The sequence below is a fragment of the Aquarana catesbeiana genome, linkage group LG02 (assembly GCF_042186555.1).
Source record: "Aquarana catesbeiana isolate 2022-GZ linkage group LG02, ASM4218655v1, whole genome shotgun sequence".
Lineage (NCBI taxonomy): Eukaryota > Metazoa > Chordata > Amphibia > Anura > Ranidae > Aquarana > Aquarana catesbeiana.
The window spans coordinates 189,028,835-189,050,809 of record NC_133325.1 but is presented as its reverse complement, the minus strand read 5'-3'; the positions used below and the strand labels follow the sequence as shown (position 1 = coordinate 189,050,809).

Below are 21,975 nucleotides of genomic sequence, written 5' to 3'. Positions count from 1 at the left end.
TGTTCCCACAAAGTTGGGAGCATGAAATTGTCCAGAATGTCTTGGTATGCTGACGCTTTAAGAGTTCCCTTCACTGGAACTAAGGGGCCAAGCCCAACCCCTGAATAAACAACCCCACATCATAATCCCCCTCCAAATGATTTGGACCAGTGCACAAAGCAAGGTCCATAAAGACATGGATGAGTGAGTTTGGGGTGGAGGAACTTGACTGGCCTGCACAGAGACCTGACCTCAACCCAATAGAACACCTTTGGGATGAATTTCAGCGGAGGCTGTGAGCCAGGCCTTCTCATCCAACATCAGTGCCTGACTTCACAAATGTGCCTCTAGAAGGATGGTCAAACATTCCCATAGATACACTCCTAAACCTTGTGGACAGCCTTCCCAGAAGAGTTGAAGCTGTTATAGCTGCAAAGGGTGAGCCAACTCAATATTGAACCCAACGGACTAAGACTGGGATGCCATTAAACCTCATGTGCGTGTAAAGGTGTCCTAATACTTTTGGTAATATAGTGTAGATTATCTTTAGTGAAGACTGAATGTTAAATTAAACAGCACACTTATAGATAAAAGGATTTAGCATATAAAGTCGATCTCTCCTGTAAAAGTCAAGCTAGACTCCAAATCTCCTTTTTTAAAGTAGGTTACTATTTATCCCCATTTGTTAGGGCCAGCCTCCATTTTGAAAGGTCTGTCCCTGGCCCCTTGGCGGTGTTGCGTAAATTTTTCACTGCACAGGTGTCAATCCTTTCTCTTCACAGCTTCTATTCCAATATATGGTGAGCCACAAGCTGGCTTTTGAACTGTCCAGGAGCCAACCCAACAGTGGTACTGTGCAGGCACAAACCCAATATTGTTGTGCATGCACATGGGTCTAGTGGAAACATACTGGTTCAGCACCTGTGCAGTATACTTTAAAGCTCTTGTAACATTTTATTGTCTAGATTTACATATACTTTAACAGTATATGTACCTACAAATTTAAAACCTATTTATTTTCTTTGGATGATAGAAAACTTGCAGCCCTGCTATTTAGAGCCAGGTTCCTCGGGGCTCTCCAATAGTCTATTTCTGTGGTAGCCTGCAAAAATTAAAGCCCAACTCCAGGTTTCCTTTAACTTTACCCATAAAGTGGCCATTTATTACATTACATACAGCAGTTTGGGCTAGTTGGCTATCATCAGTGTATGGAAAGAATGGCTTCTAGGGCTTATATAATATACCATGTTAACAGATATGTGGATATGTTCACATTGGCCACTTTTTACAATAGTGAATCCTATGACACAGAGAAAGTCAAAAGCAGAATAGAAGAATACTAATAGTGGAACTTTTTAGCAATGCATGAATACTGTGGTGCTGCAAAAGTGCATAGGCTGCACTAACCACTCTGTTTTGAGGTCTTTAAAACTACTACATTAGATATGGTTTCTTTGCTTGGAGCCTGCCAACTGGTAACAGTCCTGAACAACAAGAAAAGTGGACCTATACTTAAAAGTGAAAGTATCGCTCATCCACCCCCTTCTGTAATTCTCCCCTAGGCAAGAATTACGTAAGCTTGGCCCATCCACCCGTGTAATGTGTCCCACAAAGCTGTGGGACCAAGCTGACAGCACAGCGTGATTTCAAGCATGCACAGTGGTTACCAGCAAAAAAAGCAGAAAGTCACAACTGGCTCCACATCCAGGATGGTGGCACCGGGGATCTGAAGACTGGAGAAGAACCGGCCCCAGTGAAGACATTGCTGGATTCCTGGCCTGGTAAGTGTCTGTTTCCTAAAAGTAAGCAGCTACAGTATTTTTACCTGCTGAGTTTTACTAAAAAAAAACAAACTACTGTTGTTCCTCTCTAATGTGAATACAATCAAGGGCTGTACAAATCCATAAACACAAACACATGTTCTGAACGCCTATAGCACACGCACATACACACTATCTATAACCACACAGTTGTCTAGATAAACAAATACATGCAGTAAGCAGGTGGATAACACAAATAATACAAAAACATACGCTCTCCAACACCTGTCATGGTTTTATAGCCTCGTGTGAATGAAAGCTTTTGACCAAGCACAAGAGAGGTCATCTACAGCCAGCTAATGGGACGTTTCACTTGTTATAACAGGCATGGCCTGTCAGTGAAACAGAACCACTTTAGAATAACAGGAAATCAGTAACTGTAGATATATAAATGAGGATATGTGACATTGCTGGGAAACAAACGACCATAAATGATATAAACCTATTAGCATTAGCTAAATGAATATGTAAACTCAAATAAAAACATAAATAAAAATGTGCATAAATTAAATAAATAAGTAAATGATGTGCAGTAAAATATGCCAAATATGACTTATGCAATAAATTCATCAAAATATTAAGCAATTATTATTTTAACAAAGTGTCCAGTGCAATAATGTACCACAATAAATATATAGTGTTCCAAAAAGTGTCCTGTGTTGTACAGACTCAGATTTTTAATTTTTTTTAGCCAGTGGTGTGTAAAACTCTCAGACTAACACCGGTGCAATAAAAAAGTGCACATACAAAACGTGAGAACACATAAAAGTGCACAGGGTGTACTCATGGACCTCCTCCGAAGAGGGAGGGCCCTTACCCTGATCCCCCGGGGCGGAAGGCTCCTGACAGGGACTGAGGTACTCACTGGTCCACCTAGCCAAAACCAGGCAGACCCCATTCTCCAAGTACTAGGCTGGGCTCCCCCCCACCGAAGGTAAACCCCATGAGAGAGGGCGAACTAAGCCAGAAGGACATATCCACCTCCTCCCAAGACTTTCAGGGCAGGCCCGAGGATCTTCACCCTACTAATTAAACGTGAATAAAGTGTACCGTGCCAAAAAAAATACAAATGTGACAAACACACAAATAAAACTCGGGAAAGGGAAGTGGAGACGTGCAAGTAGTGCCATAGTGCAATACCCTTGTGCAGACTGAGATGCAAAACCTTCAAATATCACCAAATTCTTCCCTGTGTGTGTTCATTCCAAAGTGAAAACTCCACAACGTGAAACCTCCACCAATCACACTTAATGACTCACCAGAAACAATGACCCCTATAATTAATGGGTCACACCTTGCTCAAACAATTAACCACAATGATTCCTCCTCCAAAAGATGGTCCCAACATCAATCCACAGTCAGCAAGTATGGGTACAAACAAAAAATACCAACCTTTATCACCTGAAACCGCTTATTTATTAAAAACAAAGTTGCGCACTCACATTTAATAAGTGTAATTTCCAACACTAGAGATGATCACAATATCTCTTTAAACTGTGCCGGCTCCAGCTGCACACACTGGCTGCGAGTGAACACAGACCAACAGGGATCATGCTAAACAAGCTCCGTCCTATGCGTTTTGTTGTGATGACTTCTTTAGGGACAGATTTGTATCCCGCTGGCCTAGCGTTATTATTTCTGGTGAGTCATTTAGTGTTGCTAGTGGAGGTTTCACTTCGTGAATTTTCACTTTGGAATCAACATACATGGGAAAGAATTTTGTGATATTTGAAATTTTGCATCTGAGTCTGTGCAACACAGGACACTTTTTGGAACAGTATATATTTATTGTGGCACGTTATTGCATTGGACACTTTAAAGCACTGAATACTTTGTTGAAATAATAAATGTACAATATTTTGATGAATTTATTGCATAAAAGTTGTATTTGGCATATTTTACTGTATGTTATTTACTTATTTATTTAATTTATGCACATTTTTATTAATATATACAGTATCTCACAAAAGTGAGTACACCCTCACATTTTTGTAAATATTTTATTATATCTTTTCATGTGACAACACTGAAGAAATTACACTTTGCTACAATGTAAAGCAGTGAGTGTACAACTTGTATAACAGTGTAAATTTGTTGTCGCCTCAAAATAACTCAACACACAGCCAATTATGTCTTAACTGCAAAAGTGAGTACAGCCATAAGTGAAATTGTCCAAATTGGCCCAAGTAGCCACTTTCCCTCCCCGGTGTCATGTGATTCTTAGTGTTACAAGGTCTCAAGTGTGCATGGGGAGCAGGTGTGTTCATTTTGATGCTATCGCACTCATTCTCTCATACTGGTCACTGGAAGTTCAACATGGCACCTCATGGCAAAGAACTCTCTGAGGATCTGAAAAAAAGAATTGTTGCTCTACATAAAGATGGCCTAGGCTATAAGAAGATTGCCAAGACCCTAAAACTGAGCTGCAGCACAGTGGCCAAGACCATACAGTGGTTTAACAGGACAGGTTCCACTCAGAACATTCCTCGCCATGGTTGACCAAAGAAGTTGAGTGCACATGCTCAGCATCATATCCAGAGGTTGTGTTTGGCATATAGACGTAGGAGTGCTGCCAGCATTGCTGCAGAGGTTGAAGGGGTGGGGGGTCAGCCTGTCTGTGCTTAGACCATATGCTGCATGGCTGTCATCCCAGAAGGAAGCCTCTTCTAAAGATCATGCACAAGAAAGCCCCCAAACAGTTTGCTGAAGACAAGTACACTAAGGACATGGATTACTGGAACCATGTCCTGTGGTCTGATGAGACCAAGATAAATGTATTTGGTTCATATGGTGTCAAGCGTGTGTGGCGGCAACCAGGTGAGGAGTGCAAAGACAAGTGTGTTTTGCCTACAGTCAAGCATAGTGGTGGGAGTGTCATGGTCGGGGCTGCATGAGTGCTGCTGGCACTGGGGAGCTACAGTTCATTGACAGAACCATGAATGCCAACATGTACTGTGACATACTGAAGCAGAGCATGATCCCCTCCGTTGGAAGACTGGGCCGCAGGTCAGTATTCCAACATAACGACCCCAAACACATCTCCAAGACGACCGCTGCCTTGCTAAAAAGGCTAAGGGTAAAGGTGATGGATTGGCCAAGCATGTCTCCAAACTTAAACCCTATTGAGCATGTGTGGGGCACCCTCAAACGGAAGGTGGAGGAGTGCAAGGTCTCTAACGTCCACCTGCTCCATGATGTCGTCATGGTGGAGTGGAAGAGGTCTCCAGTGGCAACCTGTGAAGCTCTGGTGAACTCCATTCCCAAGAGGGTTAAGACAGTGCTGGAAAATATGCCACACAAAATATTGACACTTTGGGTCCAATTTGGACATTTTCAATTAGGGGTGTACTCACTTTTGTTGCCAGCGATTTAGATATTAATGTCTGTGTGTTGAGTTATTTTTTAGGGGATAGCAAATTTACACTGTTATACAAGCTGTACACTCACTACTTTACATTGTAGCAAAGTGTAATTTCTTCCGTGTTGTCACTTGAAAAGATATAATAAAATATTTACAAAAATGTGAGGGGTGTACTCACTCTTGTAAGATACTGTATATTTTTTTTTAATTTACATATTTATTTGGTTAATGGTAATAGATTGATATGATTTATTGTCAATTGTAGCCTAATGCTATCACACAACCTTTATTTGTAGCCAGGAAGTACTACTTGATACTACTTTAGACAGCATCTGCTATTTTGTACAAATAGGTAATATGTGTCGCAGACAACTAGAAGATGGAAGTGCATACAAAAATTATATCTTCCAAATTACTGCCAACTCCCCTCATTTATGAAATTAAAGAAGTGCCACACTCTGGGCTGGGACAAGGGGTGGGCAGGTGGGGCGGCAGCCTTGAGTACTGTAGTATCATGTGAGCTGGGATGAAAGGGCACCATGAGGAGATTTGGGTGGAGGGGATTTGTTGTGGAAGGGGGAATTTCATAGCTCCCAACTGTCCCTGATTTTGAGGGACTGTCCCTGATTTGGAGCAATGTCCCTCTGTCCCTCTTCATTTGTCTCTCATTTTGGTCTGATCTATATACTTGTATATAAAATGCACTTTTTATCTTTCAAAAAGTGCTTTCACAGTGCTAAACCTTTCATCCAATTCCTAAATTGCTGCATTTGTACATTTTTTAAAGCCAATATAAAGGAATAGTAGTGGTAAAAAAAGCACTTGTGGATTTACTTATTTTTTTTTAGGTTAATTCTCCTTTAAGGGGGTGTGGCAGGGGGCGTGTCCTATGCCTACATACATTTGCTGGTAGGCATCCCTCATTCCCATCTCAAAATGTTGGGAGGTATGGAATTTGAGGGTGGCAGGGGTTGAGTATTGTTGTAAGAGGGTACATTTGGGTGTGGGGGGGTGCTAACAGTGGTGATTTAGGGGGATTTGTGCTAGGAGGGGGGATTTGAAGCGGGGGGGGGATGTGTGTACTAGGAGGGGAAATGTGCTGAGAGGGGGGATTTCAGCAGGGGGTGGATTCATACTGGGAGGAAGAGAAAATTATGCTTAGAGGGTAAGCATTCAGATTAGTGCTCAATGTTTTTGTGGGGGGATTTTTGTTGACACATAATGCTCATACATCGGGAGGGGGGGGCGCAGTTTGGAAATTTCGCCCTGGGCTCTAGATGACCTTGTCCCTGCACTGGCCACTCTCCTGTACAGCCAACATAGTGTAGACTAGTGAAAACCTTTGAAGCCCATGAGTCTATGCCATGAGTCACGCCCCCTAAAGCCATAATTGCAGGAAAGAAAATCGCATAAACCTGCCTTAGGCTGGGAAGGAGATTAATTGAGAATCACAAACACTGAGACATCAGCTTAGCCTCAAACCAGAAGCTGTTCTGCTGGAACTCCACAACAGGGGCAACAAGTATTAGCAGCATATGTGTAGCACTGTCCCCAGAGGGCTTGCTGAATGTTGACTTCATATGTCTCTCCCTGGTTACCTTCAGCTGGTTGCCAATGGTTCCCACTTAGGTGCAGAGGGTTTCCCACTTAGGTGCAGAGGGCTTCCGCTATGCTGCTGAGGGTCCTTACTTGGTTGTGGAGGATTTACCACTATGTTGCTAAGGGTTGCCCGCTTGACTGCTAAGGATTACCCACTATGTTGCTAGGGGTTCCTGCTTAGTTGCTGAGAGCTCCTGCTTGTTTGCTTAGGAGCTCCCACTTGTTCCACCCTTACTCCTGCTTGCTCGTTACTCAAAGACCAGTCCAGGGTTTTTTGTACTTCATTTGGAACTTGGATGGGAGAAGGGATGAGTGGGATACTCCAACTTGAACTATTCACAATAGATTAGGACAACTCTCACTTGGCCTCACCAGATTATCTGTGGAAGCAGACACACTGCTTAAACCATACAGCTACATGTATGGAAGGGTTAAGTCTTCTAGCTCTCACCAGCAGCAGACTTGATGCACTAAATTATCTTCAGGACACTCTCTAGCATCCCCTTTGGCTGACCCCTGTCCACTGACTCTTCTAGCCGAAGGGGGAGGCCCTCACTCGACAGACCCCAAAGACACAGATCTGTACTCACAGTAGGCAGAATCAGATCCTTCCTGGTGTCTCTCTTGCAGTCAGCTCTGCAGGACCTCTGGGTTCAACTTCTCTCTCTTTAGGCCCCTGGGTCGACCACCCAGGGCCGCACGGCCTCATCCGCGGAGGAGAGGGCAGCCGCCCCTTTCCCTCTGGACTCTGTTCCCTGTCTCAACTAACTCTGAGCACATGTACCCTTATTTACAGTATCCCACAATGCAATGCAGCGCTGTAACAAAGCCTGTGCACTTACTTGCTAGGTCCACTCCCACTGTCCAATATGCCTCCCTATTGGACCAGTGGGGGACAGTCAGAACAAGCTGAGCTGCACCTGAGTACAATGAGCAGACCTAACCAATAGATTCTGCTCCCTGGTAGGCAGAGAGCACTCTAAGTTTTACCTGACCATCTTCCTGGTAAGCAGAAAGACCAAAAACTATACTCTCTTCTAGCACCTACCTAGGAGGGTGCTACATATGCATTTCTATATTCTTCTCTTTCCTCTGAAACAATGCTTACTTGAACAGACTTTGTTAATAAATTTAGTCAGAACCTGATAGGCTTCAGCCAATCAGGTTCTAGTGTTGTAAAATTAGGTCTACATGTTTGTATGTGAATATATTAGGATGATCTGCTAACTTATGATATATCTGATGGCTTGTAAAATTAATATTGTATTTGGTCCTGTTGATTTTACATCATCTTCTTATAAAAACTGGGAACGATAGGAAGTGCTGTTACACCAAGGGATGTCTACTGTCCTCAGTGGTGCCTTGTTACAAGTGATTTATGAAATGTCAGTGTTATCTTCCAATAAAAAAGTGCCATTTTAAAGTATACTGCTTTTAAAATGAACCTACATACTGTAAAAGTGTAAAGTTGTTAACAGTCACAAAGGGATAGATAAATATTCACAGAAAGGAGAAGAGAGGAGATGAGAGGAGAGGACAGGACTTGTTGTCATGTCCTAGGGTGATTCTCCGTAGTTAGCATATGATAAGTGACAGACAGTGTGTTACTGACAGGATCACCAGGTGAAAATAAAGAAAAACAGGTTGAAGAGCTAGAGAAAAGAAAAAGCTAATGCAGTCAGCACATTTGATGGCTTTTAAGCTGCACTATATTTCATGTTTGCTCTTACACACCTTAAAGAGGGTCTTCACCCTAGGAACAAAAAAAATGTAAAATCTGCAGCTACAAATACTGTAGCTACTGACTTTTAATAAAAGGAAACTTATCTGCCCAGAAATCCTGCACTGTCCTCACCCAAGCTGGTTCTTCACCAGTCCTCGGGCCCGCGGCAGCCAACTTTGAAGCCGCGAGGAGTGCACTTTCTGAATGTTCTTGCAGCCTTCTGGGACCTGTGTCATTTCCCAGAAGGCTGCGGGGAAAAGGGGGGGGGGGCAAACTTTGGCTTTAATCAGCTGGGCGATCCGAACGGAAAGAGGAGTGGGTACCTGTCAAAACTAGGTATCCACCCCCCCCCCCCCCCCCAAAAAAAAAGGTATTCACCCCCCTCCCCTTTTGGATGAAGTTCCGCTTTAGGTGCTTTCCATGCCTTAAAGCCTAGACCCTTGGTTATGTGATTGCTGCTAAAAGGAGGGGATCAGACTGGCTGATATTCTACTTTAGTAGAGATCACATGACCAACTGCCTAGGCCTCGAGACATGTAGCCCTTTACAGGATGTCACCCAGAACAGTGTTTTTCATAAAAGGTCAGACTTTATACTACTCTTTAATTATCCAATCAAGACTTTTACCATAGTTTTATGTTAACATGTGAGTATAGGTTCACGTTAAGAAGGATAAAGCTGTTGACCCATCATAGCTGCAAGAACAAACAGAAAAATGTGGCACATACTAGGCTAGTAGAAAATTTCACGCCAACTCACTGTGTAGGGGTGAAGTCATGTGGGTGTGTTCTTTTGACAACGTTGTCATGTTTTAAATGTACAGGTGGAGAGATACGGTGTGTTTTTTGTAATTAACATATTTTTATGCCAATAAAGTCGAAATTGATTTATAAAGCCATATGTGTCTCCTGTAGGCAGCTACTGTATGTTTGGGGCCATACTGTCCTTGTTTTTTTTCTGACCCATCATAGCTGCATGTTTCCCATAGCTTCACTACTGAAATCTACTCCTTATACTACCATTTATGGCCTCGCGAAGCTCATGGCTGCTCCATGAGAGGAACGTAGCAAACCCTTTAGTTAAATGTACAGGTATATATTGCAAATTTCTTATGCCCCATGAAGTGAAAGTATTATAAACTATAATTATTCTTGCTAAATTTAAACATTTCCACGTCTCTTTTTTGGTTTATCGCAGCTATAAATATACCCCAAGTGACATTCCTGTTTCATGCGAAGCCTGCACAAAAAATAAAATGTCAGCTATTCTTATCACAAATTGTTTGCAGAAAGGAAATATACCAGCTATTGTGCGACACAGAAGGAGGAAGAAACATCACAAATTCCTTTAATCTTTCCACAATATCTTCACTCTTTATCAGATCTGGCAAGAGTTGCTATTGCAGACGTGTCAGACTGGAACCCTAAGCTTGTAAGCGGCAGACCCTCCCGAATCTGTAATACAATAATGACAGCACAAATGAGATTAACTGTGAGAAGCCGAGACTGCGGAAAACATCCAAATCAAATAAAATCACACAACATTAGCATGTCTAATTGCAACAGCCCTGTTAATTTGGTTATATTCAAACTCTTTAAAGAGTGTTTTTCAGTCTTTGTGTGATTTGTGTGGATGCCATGTAATTACATGTTGCAATCATTAGCTGACACAAATGAAAAATGAAACCAGACACTAAAAATATTTAAATGCAGAGGATCAACAGTATAAAACAGCTCTGCACAATTTAAAGACAAGCTGTTATTTCAGTCCTGATTCTTCCTGGTGACAGATGTATTTTACATTAAATTCTGATATTATTTCCAAAAGTAAAGTATACCAACTCCCTTCCCTATCCAAATAAATTCTTTGCTTCTATGTGCAGAAAACAAGATGTACATACAGTATATAGAAAGGGAGAGGAGAAACAAATATAGCACTTTACATATACTTTAGATAGTGTACAAGTGTGGTTACTCTTATATGGAAACTTACAAGGTCCAGAATTTGAAGACAATTACATTTATAATTCATGACAGACAGGTTTCATAATAAGTTTACAGGAGACATAACATAAGTGTTATGGAATTTCAGCCTTTATTAAGGCTGGGTTCACACCTATGCGAGTTGGATGCGGCTTACTCCGCATCCAATTCGCATGACAGGAGATTTTGATTGGCTCTCTATGAACCCAGTTCACATATCGTTAGCACATATTGTTTGCACAGGAACGCTCTGCGTCTTTGGCTCTGTTTCAGGGTTGAATTCAGGCAAAAGATCAGGCCTGATTCATCCCCCGAAACGGAGAACAGGGACGCCCCAGTCCCCTGCTGCGAGCCGCATCCATCGGAGGCGTGAACCCAGCCTAATACTGCACATGGCATCTTACATAATCGCATTTTTTCACACCTTGTTTTGCTTTGTGCATAGGACAGCCCATTCATTTTATTACACGTGACAAATGCAGCAAAGAAGCTCATGCACCTTTTTTAGCTTGTCGTATTTTCTCATGCACACAATCAGGCTTCATGCTTGCCACATTTGGGGTGCCAAAAATAACAACGAATGGCACTGCATGCAAGCCACATGTTTTTTGAGCATTTCGTGCAAACGCAATTTTGTGTGTGTTCATGTGATACACTATTTTGAATGTGGGTTTAAATTGAATATTTTGTTTTGATATTTGTGTAAAAGCCTAACCACTAAAATTGTTACGTAGAGCTATTTTCCATCAGATGAATCATTTTCTGATGTCTCTCTTTCCATCTAGATAACTGAATGAATGCAATATACACATTTTCTAAATCTGAAAAGATCTTATTGACATGATCTATCATCATCATTTTTTAAATATATGATTTTTCAGTAGGAAATTATTACTGTTTTTGGTATAGGGATTTGCCCGAGGAAGAAGTCACTTATGGGTAACTTTGGGATGGCCATAAACAGAACATCACCCCTATATGACGTACTGACTTTGTGAATGACTCGGTTGGTCTTTCCATTATCTCAGAGAGGGTGACCTGTGCAAGCAAGGCTTTATCTTATTGGGTAAATCACATCCCTTTTAGATTGTAAGCTCTAATGAGAGGAAGCCCTCTGAATCCTCTTGTACCAAATTGTAATGTAACTGTAATGTCTGCCTTCATTTTGTTAAGAGTTGCGCAAACTGTTGACACTATATAAATCCTGTACAATAATAATATAATAATAATAAGTACAACAATGAGTTATTGGCTCATAAATGGGCAGAGGTCTATCTTTCAGTCTTTCTTGGACACCTTTGGCCAGCCTTGGTATATAAGCAACTGACCCACTTCCCGACCAAAATAACAAAAAAAAAAAGTATGAACATACCAGATAGCTAATCACAGATATACACTATATTGTCTGCCTTTACACGCACATGAACTTTAATGGCATCCCAGTCCACACCTTTGGGATGAAGTAGAGTGGAGACTGCGAGCCAGGCCTTCTCGTCCAACATCAGTGCCTGATCTAAAAAAAAAATGCGCATCTGGAAGAATGTTCAAACATTCCCATAGACCTACTCCTAAACCTTGTGGACAGCCTTCCCAGAAGAGTTGAGGCTTGTTTTTCCACATTTTGTCATGTTACAACCAAAAACGTAAATGTATTTTGTTGGGATTTTATGTGATAGACCAACACAAAGTGGCACATAACTGTGAAGTGGAAGGAAAATGCTAAATGGTTTTCAGAAATTCTTACAAATAAATATGTGAAAAATGTGGCGTGCACTTGTATTCAGCCCCCGAGTCAATACTTAGTAGAACCACCTTTCACTGCAATTACAGCTGCAAGTCATTTCGGGTATGTCTCTTCCAGCTTTGCACATCTAGAGAGTGAATTTTTTGTCCGTTCTTCTTTGCAAAATATCTCAAGCTCTGTCAGACTGGATGGAGAGCATCAGTGAACAGCAAGTTTTAAGTCTTGCCACAGATTCTCAATTAGATTTGGGTGTGGACTTTGACTGGGCCATTCTAACACATGAATATGCTTTGATCTAAACCAGGGATATGCAATTAACGGACCTCCAGCTGTTGTAGAACTACAAGTCCCATGAGGCATAGCAAGACTCTGATAGCCACAAGCATGACACCCAGAAGCAGAGGCATGATGGTAGTTTTGCAACAGCTGGACATCCGCTAATTGCATATTCCTGATCTAAACCATTCCATTGTAGCTCTGGCTGTATGTTTAGGGTTGTTGTCCTGCTAGAAGGTGAAACCCCAGTCTCAAGTCTTTTGCAGACTCTAACAGGTTTCCTTCTTAGATTGCATTGTATTTGGCTCCATCTATCTTCCCATCAACTCTGACCAGCTTCAGTGTTCCTGCTGAAAAAAAGCATCCCTACAACATTCAGCTGCCACCATCATGTTTCACGGTGGGGATGGTGTGTTCAGGTCGATGTGCAGTGTTAGTTTTCCGCCACACATTTTGCTTTTAGGCCAAAAAGTTCAATTTTGGTCTCATCTGACCAAAGCACCTTCTTCCACATGTTTGCTGTGTCCCCCACATGGCTTCTCACTAACTGCAAAGGGGACTTCTTATGGCTTTCTTTTAACAATGGCTTTCTTTTTGCCACTCTTCCCTAAAGACCACATTTGTGGAGTGTATGACTAATAGTTGTCCTGTGGACAGATTCTCCCACCTGAGATGTGGATCTCTGCAGCTCCTCCAGAGTTACCATGGGCCTTTTGGCTGCTTCTCCTTGCCCTCCTTGCCCCGCCTATCAGTTTAGGTTGACGGTCATGTCTTGGTGGGTTTGCAGTTGTGCCATACTCTTCATTTTCGGATGATAGATTTAACAGTGCTCCGTGAGATGTTCAAAGTTTGTTTTTGTTTTTAATAACCTAACCCTGCTTTAAATGTCTCCACAACTTTATCCCTGACGTGTCTGGTGTGTTCCTTGGCCTTCATGATGCTGTTTGTTCACTAAGGTTCTCTAACAAACCTCTGAGGGCTTCACAGAACAGCTGTATTTATACTGAGGTTAAATTATACAAAGGTGGACTCTATTTACTAATTAGGTGACTTCTGAAGGCAATTGGTTCCACTAGATTTTAGTTAGGGGTATCAGAGTAAGAGGGGATGAATACAAATGCACGCCAAACTTTTCAGATATTTATTTGTAAAACATTTATCATTTTCTTTCCATTTCACAATTATGTGCCACTTTGTGTGGTAAATTTCAAGGGGTATGAATACTTTTTCAAGGCACTGTAGCTGCAAAGGGTGACAGGAGATTGTGACCGGCTCTCTATGGACCCAGTTCACATATCGTTAGCACATATTGTTTGCACAGGAACGCTCTGCGTCTTTGGCTCTGTTTTAGGGTTGAATTCAGGCAAAAAAATCAGCCCTGATTCATCCCTGAAACGGAGAACAGGGACGCCCCAGACCCCTGCTGCGAGCCGCATCCATGGGAGGTGTGAACCCAGCCTAATACTGCACATGGCGTCTTACATAATCGCATTTTTTCACACCTTGTTTCGCTTTGTGCATAGGACAGCCCATTCATTTTATTACATGTGACAAATGCAGCAAAGAAGCTCATGCACCTTTTTTAGCTTGTCGTATTTTCTCATGCACACAATCAGGCTTCATGCTTGCCACATTTGGGGTGCCAATAATAACAACGAATGGCACTGCATGCAAGCCACATGTTTTTTGAACTCTAACTCTATGTCCACTTGGATGGTGGGGCTTGAACCTGGACTCAGGGGTGTGGCCACAAAATTCTGCGCAAGCGCAGATCGCCACAGTATTGGAATGCATATGGCGGCGTCGCGCATGCGCAGTCCAGCGGGTAGCCAAATGTGATGGGTCGCCATATGTGACACTACAGAGGATGCAAAGCCCCCACTGCCACCAAGATGGCCACCTCCACAAAGGGTGAAGACCAGAGCCAATCCGCCCTACACGATCACTACGCAAGCTGGATAGGGCCCTGCAAATTACTCGAGGCCCCGCCTCCCCCTCGTGTCATAGCGCGTCAATTAATGTTTACAACATCCAGTGGCAGAACTTTAGGGGTTGCTGCAGTCGCATTTGCAAATGGGCCCTTCCGTTATACCGCTGTGGGGGGCCCCCAAGACCCAGCATCCCCCCCTGCACCTCTGGCCGGCCGTTTAGAGTGCAGTGGGGAGAGGTGGGAGGAGGCAATCGACAGCTCTATGGTGCCTGTGTGGGCGGAGGGATCTTCCTGGGGCTTGTAGTACTCTCTCGAGTGTCAGTGTATACAGTGGAGAGGAGAAGGGAGGGGCCTCTGACCTGGGCAGGTACCAGTTTCACTTTGACTCTGCTTGGACACTGTTGCTGATGCCCAGGTCAGAGGCCCCTCCCCTCTCTGCTATATACATTCAGAGATAGAACTACTAGCCCCAGGGAGATTCCCCTGCCTGTGGACACCATAGAGCTGCTGATCACCGCCTCCCACCTCCACCAGCCAGGTACAGGGGAATTAATAACCATTAATAACCACTTGCCGACCAGCTCACACAGATATACTGTGGCAGGTCAGCTCTCCTGCGCAAACCATTGGTTTGTGCAAGGTTAGCAGGCGCGCGCGCCGTGGGAGCATGCCCGCGGGTTCCGCGGACTCGATGTCCGCCAGCGACCCATGATCGAAGTGAGGAGAGGCAGAACTGCCTATATAAACAAGGCGATTCCCCATTTTGCCAGATGACATGACAGAGATCTACTGTTCCCAGTGATCGGAAACAGTGATCTCTGTCATGTTCCAGTAAGCCCATCCCCCCTACAGCTAGAGCACATCCAGGGAACACACTTAACCCCCCCCGTGTTAGCCCCTTCCCTACCAGTGACATTTTTACATTGATCAGTGCATTTTTATAGCCCCAAAAAGTGTCATTTGGGGTCAGATTTGTCCGCTGCAATGTCGCGGTTCAGCTAAAAATCGCAGATCGCCGCCATTACCAGTAAAAATAATTAATAAAAGTCCCTAAATCTATCCCGTAGTTTGTAAACGCGATAACTTTTGTGCAAACCAATTAATATACGCCTATTGCGATTTTTTTTTTTTTTTTTTACCAAATATATGTAGAAGAATACATATCGGCCTGCCACACAAAAAATACACAAAAATTAAAAACCGCAGAGGTGATCAAATACCACCAAAAGAAAGCTCTATTTGTGGGTAAAAAAGGACGTCAATTTTGTTTGGGTACAGCGTCGCATGACCGCGCAAGTGGTGGCTGAAGTGGTTAAAATAATCAACACTCTGCAGTCTCTAATGATGTGAAACAGAAAAACTGTTCCTAGCATCTGCAGAGGAGCAGTGTTTGTCTTTACTCATGGCAAAAAAGAAGGTGCATTTTACTTATAACAATGTCAGATTAATAACAATAACGTCAGCTTTACAACAAATATATCAGTTTTAACCGTTATGCCGCGTACATACGATCGGATTTTCCGACGGGAAATGTTCGATGTGAGCTTGTTGCCGGAAAGTCCGACCGTGTGTATGCTCCATCGAACATTTGCTGTCGGAATTTCCGCCCACAAATGTTTGAGAGCAGGTTCTCAAATTTTCAGCCAACTTCACTTTGTTGTCGGAAAATCTGATCGTGTGTACAGAAGTCCTCGCACCAAATTTCACGCATGCTCGGAATTAAGTACCAGACGGAAGCGCTTGATCTTGTAAAATTAGAGTTTGTAATGGAGATTTGCAGCGTGACCTTCGTCACTCTGCAAATGTTTAAATCTTTCAATGCAGCGCATTCTCTTCTTCTTAAGAATGCTAGAATAATGAAGTTGCTTTCCTGCTGATATTCACACAGAGTTCTGACAAACAGATTTTATATGATTTCTCATGATCTCCTGAATAATCTTTGTTTTTGTTGTTTTTTTTCTCAAGGTCTCCAGAGTATAATTTTATTTTATTTTTATTTTTTTTCTAGTGATCTCCTTTTTTTTTTTCTCAAGATCTCCAGAATAATCTTTTTTTTATATAGTGATCTCCCTAATATTTTTTGCGGTTTTGTGTGTCAAGTTACCACAACACCATTATTATCTTGTATTTTTTTAACCTCAAAGAGATAAAACTATGTTGGTGTCCCTTGTTAATTTGACATTGTATTTTTGAAATGTACCTGTACTCACAAACAAACTGTCTTTTTTGAAGTAAAACACATAGCCAAGTATTTGTCAAAACAATTAGGAATTTAATAGGGGTCTTAACAAAATAAAGAGGAAGGCAACGCTAGAGAAACAGTTGGAATTGGTGAAGCCTTTGTACCCCAGGGTAGACATCAATTATTTGACAGGCAAAACTGGTAACCTGTGGAGTCCATTTAATAGGGAGCACAATACGGTCCAGGACTCTGAGAGATCAGGAGCAGTAGCAGATGACATATATGTCCCGAGGCTGTGGTCTTACAACAGCCTGCGTCTTTTGCCAGACCACACCAAACACAGGCCATCACTCTCAACACTTCCTTCCATGCTTGCTTCCAGGTTGCTGTGGTGGGTTGGGTGGCTGTGGTGGTGATGGTGTTACTGGAGGTGGTGGAGAAGTATGGTCCAACTCACACAGGTGACTTTTAGTTGTGAGTTGGCCCCTCATCCCCTTGTTTAGGGCCTGAAGAATTATCTCCTCACAAATGAGGCGTTGGCCCTCCTACATTCGTTCCAGTTTACTGGCTGTCAGACAGCCATACGACTCAGGGCCACCAGGGGTCGTTGTTAGTACCGCAGTAGCCTGGCGAATTAAAGTAGTTGCTGACTCCTCCAGGTAGCTCGCCTTCCTGGTCCTTTTGGTTGGAAGGCGGAGGGGAGGAACCTAGGATTCAGTCAGGCGGCTGCTTTCCACGGCCTCCTCCTGGCTGAGACTTTCCTGTGTATGAAAATGGTACATACTTTTAGTTTTTTGGTCATCAATTATTTTTGGCTACAATTGTCTATTGACATGTAAACCACTTTGTTAAATCAGAAATTAGTGATCAATAATAGCATCTAGTTAACATCATTACATTTTTGTCCAAAAGTATGTTGAACAATGCTATACCTGGCTCAAGCTGGGCTCCTCAACATCTTCCTGGGTGGAAGGCCCAGGTTGGACATCTGAAGCCTCATCTGATGTTGAAGGAAGTGTGGAAGGAAGTGTAGATAGTGATGGCCTGGGTTCACTCTGGTCTGACAAAAAACGCAGTCTGTCGTAGTACCACAGCCTGGGGACATAAACGTCATCTGCTGCTGCTCCTGATCTCATGGAATCCTGTATCTTCTTGTGCTCCCTATTATATGTGCTCCTCAGGCTACCAATTTTGACCTTCAATTGATGTCTGCCGTGGGAGTCACCGGCTTCACTAATTCCAACAGTTGCTCCAGCACTTCCTCTTTAGCTTGTTGGTGTAGTCCCTGTTTTTGACTTGCCAGAGACATGGCAGCTCCCTGTACCTGTCTATGAAGTTTGGCAGGAAGTCTGGGTCTGTAAATTTATCCATTTTCTCTGCAAGACACGACACAAGACAAACCCTAATGTCAGGCTAAACTCTCCTAATCTAGTCCCAATATAGGCCTCACTCTATACGCAGTATAGGCTACTAACCACTGATGCCCCAAGTTAAAATTGTACCTTTGTTTGCACGATTGGGGCTTACGCTACTCCATCCTCCGCTCACAAATCATACGTATGACGCACGCGTGTTATGCTTTATATACACTGCACATCCGTGAAACTCCGCCCCTGTCCTTTCTAGTGTATTACCTCTTCTCTTTCGGCGCAGTGGGAGAGCACATGACGGAGACAGAGCAGGTGCATGCAGAGAGCAGCAACGACGAAAGCCTGGAGCAAGGCTGTTCCAGATCCAGGAGGAGATATAAGGCCTCAAATATGTCCTTTGTAGAGATGGCAGACATCTTGAAGAGGGAAGACAATGATGGGAAGTATGGATCTTACCCAAACCCAAATGTGAGAAAGGCCAAGATCACGACTAAAGTTGGGAGAAGTCTGCACAGGAATTTTGGGGTATGACGATCCAAGGAGCAATTGAGGAAATGCTGGTCAGACCTGAAATTGAGGGAGCATGATCAGTATAGAAAGATCAGGAAAGTGCTGAAAAAAAGTAAGTATTTGTTGTGTGTTCCTATTATTACTTTAGTGCTGCTCCATGTGCTTTTCTTTACTGTTGTACAGCTTAAAATGTCAAGTTTGAGGTTCGTGGGTACAGTAATCATTTGTAGTAAACATCGTTCGTTCGACCACTAATACGTTTTTGGCAGATGCAGGTTAACTACATTTGTTCATGCCTTTTTGTATGAAAAGAAGTTTAGTACATTGTTGTCTAGATGTGTTTGTAATTATAATGAAACGCAAACTTGATTCAGTGTAAGGAGAGGACTCTCAGCAGCTGTTTACACATATAGATGCAGGAGCACTAGTGTGGGACACCAGAACAACCTTTTTATGGTGTCCCACGCAGATGCTCCAGTGGATACTAGGGGTCTCTCCATGTGTGAAACTTTAACAAAACAGGTAAGTATTCCAGCTTTGGAAAGGGAAAAAATCATGTCTTCAGCTTGGAACTCGGCCAAAACAGTCAATTTGACGACACTTCAAAGCAATGTTTCATATTCCTATTTCCTGCCTCAAATATCTGTGTGCTAAGTATACCTTAGAAAATAATCGGGACATCTGAGGATACCAGGAACCCTACACCTCCTGAAGAAGGGGAACTCCCCACACACCATGAAGATGTGGATTCCAGGGTTCACGAAGTGGGCGAAATGGTGACCACAACAGGTCAGTGTCTGAGCCGACAGCTTCAGGTAACAGATTTATGCCTGCATATTTATAATACATGGTGTGTTTTTTTATTTTTAGGTGATGTGGATGTTGAAGAAGAAACTCACTTCAACAGTGCAAGTGCACAAATCCTGATCAGCGAAATAATGGTGTGCAATCGTGAATTAGAGAAGGTCAAGGAAAACATCAATGATGTTGAAAAAAGACTCACCAACATCATTGACGTTTAAGCCAAAATCTAACAAAAAAGAAAAATTTCAATGTTGTTGTTATTTTTTAAGTTTTTATATAAATTTTAAAGTAATTTGAAAGCCAAATTTTGAAGATGCACACAGTGTGTCCACATGTGCTATCAGCCATCATGGGATATCAATGTACGCGTTTTGTGGGTGCAACCCCTTCCTCACAACTAAAGTAAGTGAGAGGAAGGGGTTGTACCCCGAAACACGTCCATTGATCCCCTACGATGGTATCTAGCACATGTTGACACAGTGGGGGTTATTTACGAAAGGTAAATCGACTTTGCACTGCAAGTACACTTGGAAGTACAGTCGCTCTAAATCTAAGGGGTAGATCTGAAATGAGTGGAAGGTCTGCTGATTTTATCATCCAATCATGTGCAAGCTAAAATGCAGTTTTTTTATGTTCCTTGCATATCCCCCTCGGATCTACAGTGACTTTACTTCCAAGTGCAGTTTCAGGTGCACTTGCAATGCAAAGTGGATTTGCCTTTAGTAAATAAACCCCACTGTGTGTTTAGGCATGGGACCATGATGGAAATCCACATTTTTGAGTCTCAAATTGTGTGCATCTTCAAAATTTGGCTTTTACAGGGGTGACATCACCTCATCTGATGAAGGCAAAATCAACACAGTTTTGACATAATAATGTCTCATATTGCCTTCATTTTATCAAAGTTGAACTTTGTAAGTTCCTGAGTTGTGGATGTGTATGTTATGGTTTTAAACATGCCTGTTTAGCCACAAAAAAGGCTATATACTGTCACACATACATGTTATACACCAAAGATGTTGGTTTGTTGGTTTGTTAAAAAACCCTTTTATAATGCACATGTGAATGTGCTTGGAGTAAAATGTTTTATACTCAACAATGGGTGGCGTCTTCTTTCAATGCTCAATACCAGTTTTTGGAGTAAGTTGGTATAGTTACAGTGATAATGGGGGGTTATTTACCAAAGGCAAATCCACTTTGTAATACAAGTGTACTTTCTGTGCAATTTCAGTGCACTTTCAAGTGCACTTGTAGTGCAAAGTGGATTTGCCCTTAGTAAATAACCCTCACAGTGCTCTAAAATTTGCATCAATAAGGCCTTTTTAGGGACTCCAAGCAATTAATGGAGTTGAAAATGATGACTATTTTTATCATTAATGCATTACATACATTAACAACAAAAACAATGTGTGTGTGTAGCAGACCCACAGCACAACATAATAGTTAGCATGGGTACCCCCCAGTCCATTACCAGGCCCTTTGGGTCTTGTATGGATATTAAGGGGAACCCCACACCCAAATTAAAAAAAGAAAGGTGTGGGGCCACCAGGCCCTATATACTCTGAACAGCAGTATACAGGCGGTGCAAACAAGACAGGGACTGTAGGTTTGTTGTTAAATAGAATCTGTTTGTAATTTTGAACTGGTACATTTTTAACGTGTTTAGCTCCAGCCAAAAAATCTATTTTAAGCTTTATGGAAAACATAGGGAAGGGTTATCACCCCTGTGACATTTGTTTTGCTGTCTGTGCTCCTCTTCAGAAGATTTCACCTCACTTTTTGTCCCAATGACAAATGTTTTTTGAAAATTTGGGGGTTTTAGTGAAACAAGCATCGGTGATAAAGCATCAGTGTAAAGGAGAACATTTTTCCCATATTAACTCTTACAGGAGAGAATTTCCCTTCTTAGGGGTAGATTTCATCTCACTTCCTGTTGCCTCCTTCCATTTGCAAGTAGGAGTCATTTGTAAGTTGGATGTTTGAAAGTAGGGGCCTGCCCTATATAGTCAGCAGAAATTTGGGCCTTAGGTGTTGTTGTGGCCACAACACTGTAAACCCTCGCAGGGCCCTGCTGTGAAATATTAGATCAAGAATTGTAATTACATGCCCCTGTTGAACAGGGGCTGAAAAATTGGGCCTTTGGTGGTGGTGGTGCTGGTGCCACAACACTGAAAGTCCTCACAGTTACTCTTGGTGGGCGCAGAAACGGGCCCTGCTGTGAAATATTACATCAAGAATTCTAATTACATGTCCCTGTTGAACAGGGGCTGAAAAATTGGGCCTTAGGCACTGGTGCTGGTGCCACAACACTGCAACCCCTCACAGATACTGTAACTGGAGAGCAGGAACTAGCCCTGCTGCAAAAAATTGCATCAAAAATTGTAATTACACGCCCCTGTTAAACAGGGGCTGAAAAATTGGGCCTTAGGCACTGGTGCTGGTGCCACAACACTGCAACCCCTCACAGATACTCTAGTTGGAGCGCAGGAACTAGCCCTGCTGCAAAGAATTGCATCAAAAATTGTAATTACACGCTCCTGTTAAACAGGGGCTGAAAAATTGGGCCTTAGGCACTGGTACCACAACACTGCAACCCCTCACAGATACTCTAGTTGGAGCGCAGGAACTAGTCCTGCTGCAAAGAATTGCATCAAAAATTGTAATAACACACCCCTGTTAAACAGGGGCTGAAAAA

At 42.6% G+C, this 21,975-nt stretch overlaps 1 protein-coding gene and 1 long non-coding RNA gene across 8 annotated transcripts in view; one reads left to right on the top strand and one right to left on the bottom strand.

The window, feature by feature from the left end:
- DRC2 (dynein regulatory complex subunit 2) overlaps nt 1-21,975 on the top strand; it is a 224,561-nt gene that overhangs the window by 70,773 nt on the left and 131,813 nt on the right. The window lies entirely within an intron of this gene.
- The window catches only part of LOC141127528 (uncharacterized), a 43,365-nt gene continuing 30,464 nt past the window's right edge, over nt 9,075-21,975 (bottom strand). For both annotated transcript variants that reach the window (XR_012241564.1, XR_012241563.1), the window contains exon 3: nt 9,075-9,936. This is a non-coding gene — a long non-coding RNA (uncharacterized lncRNA). The remainder of the gene's footprint in view (nt 9,937-21,975) is intronic.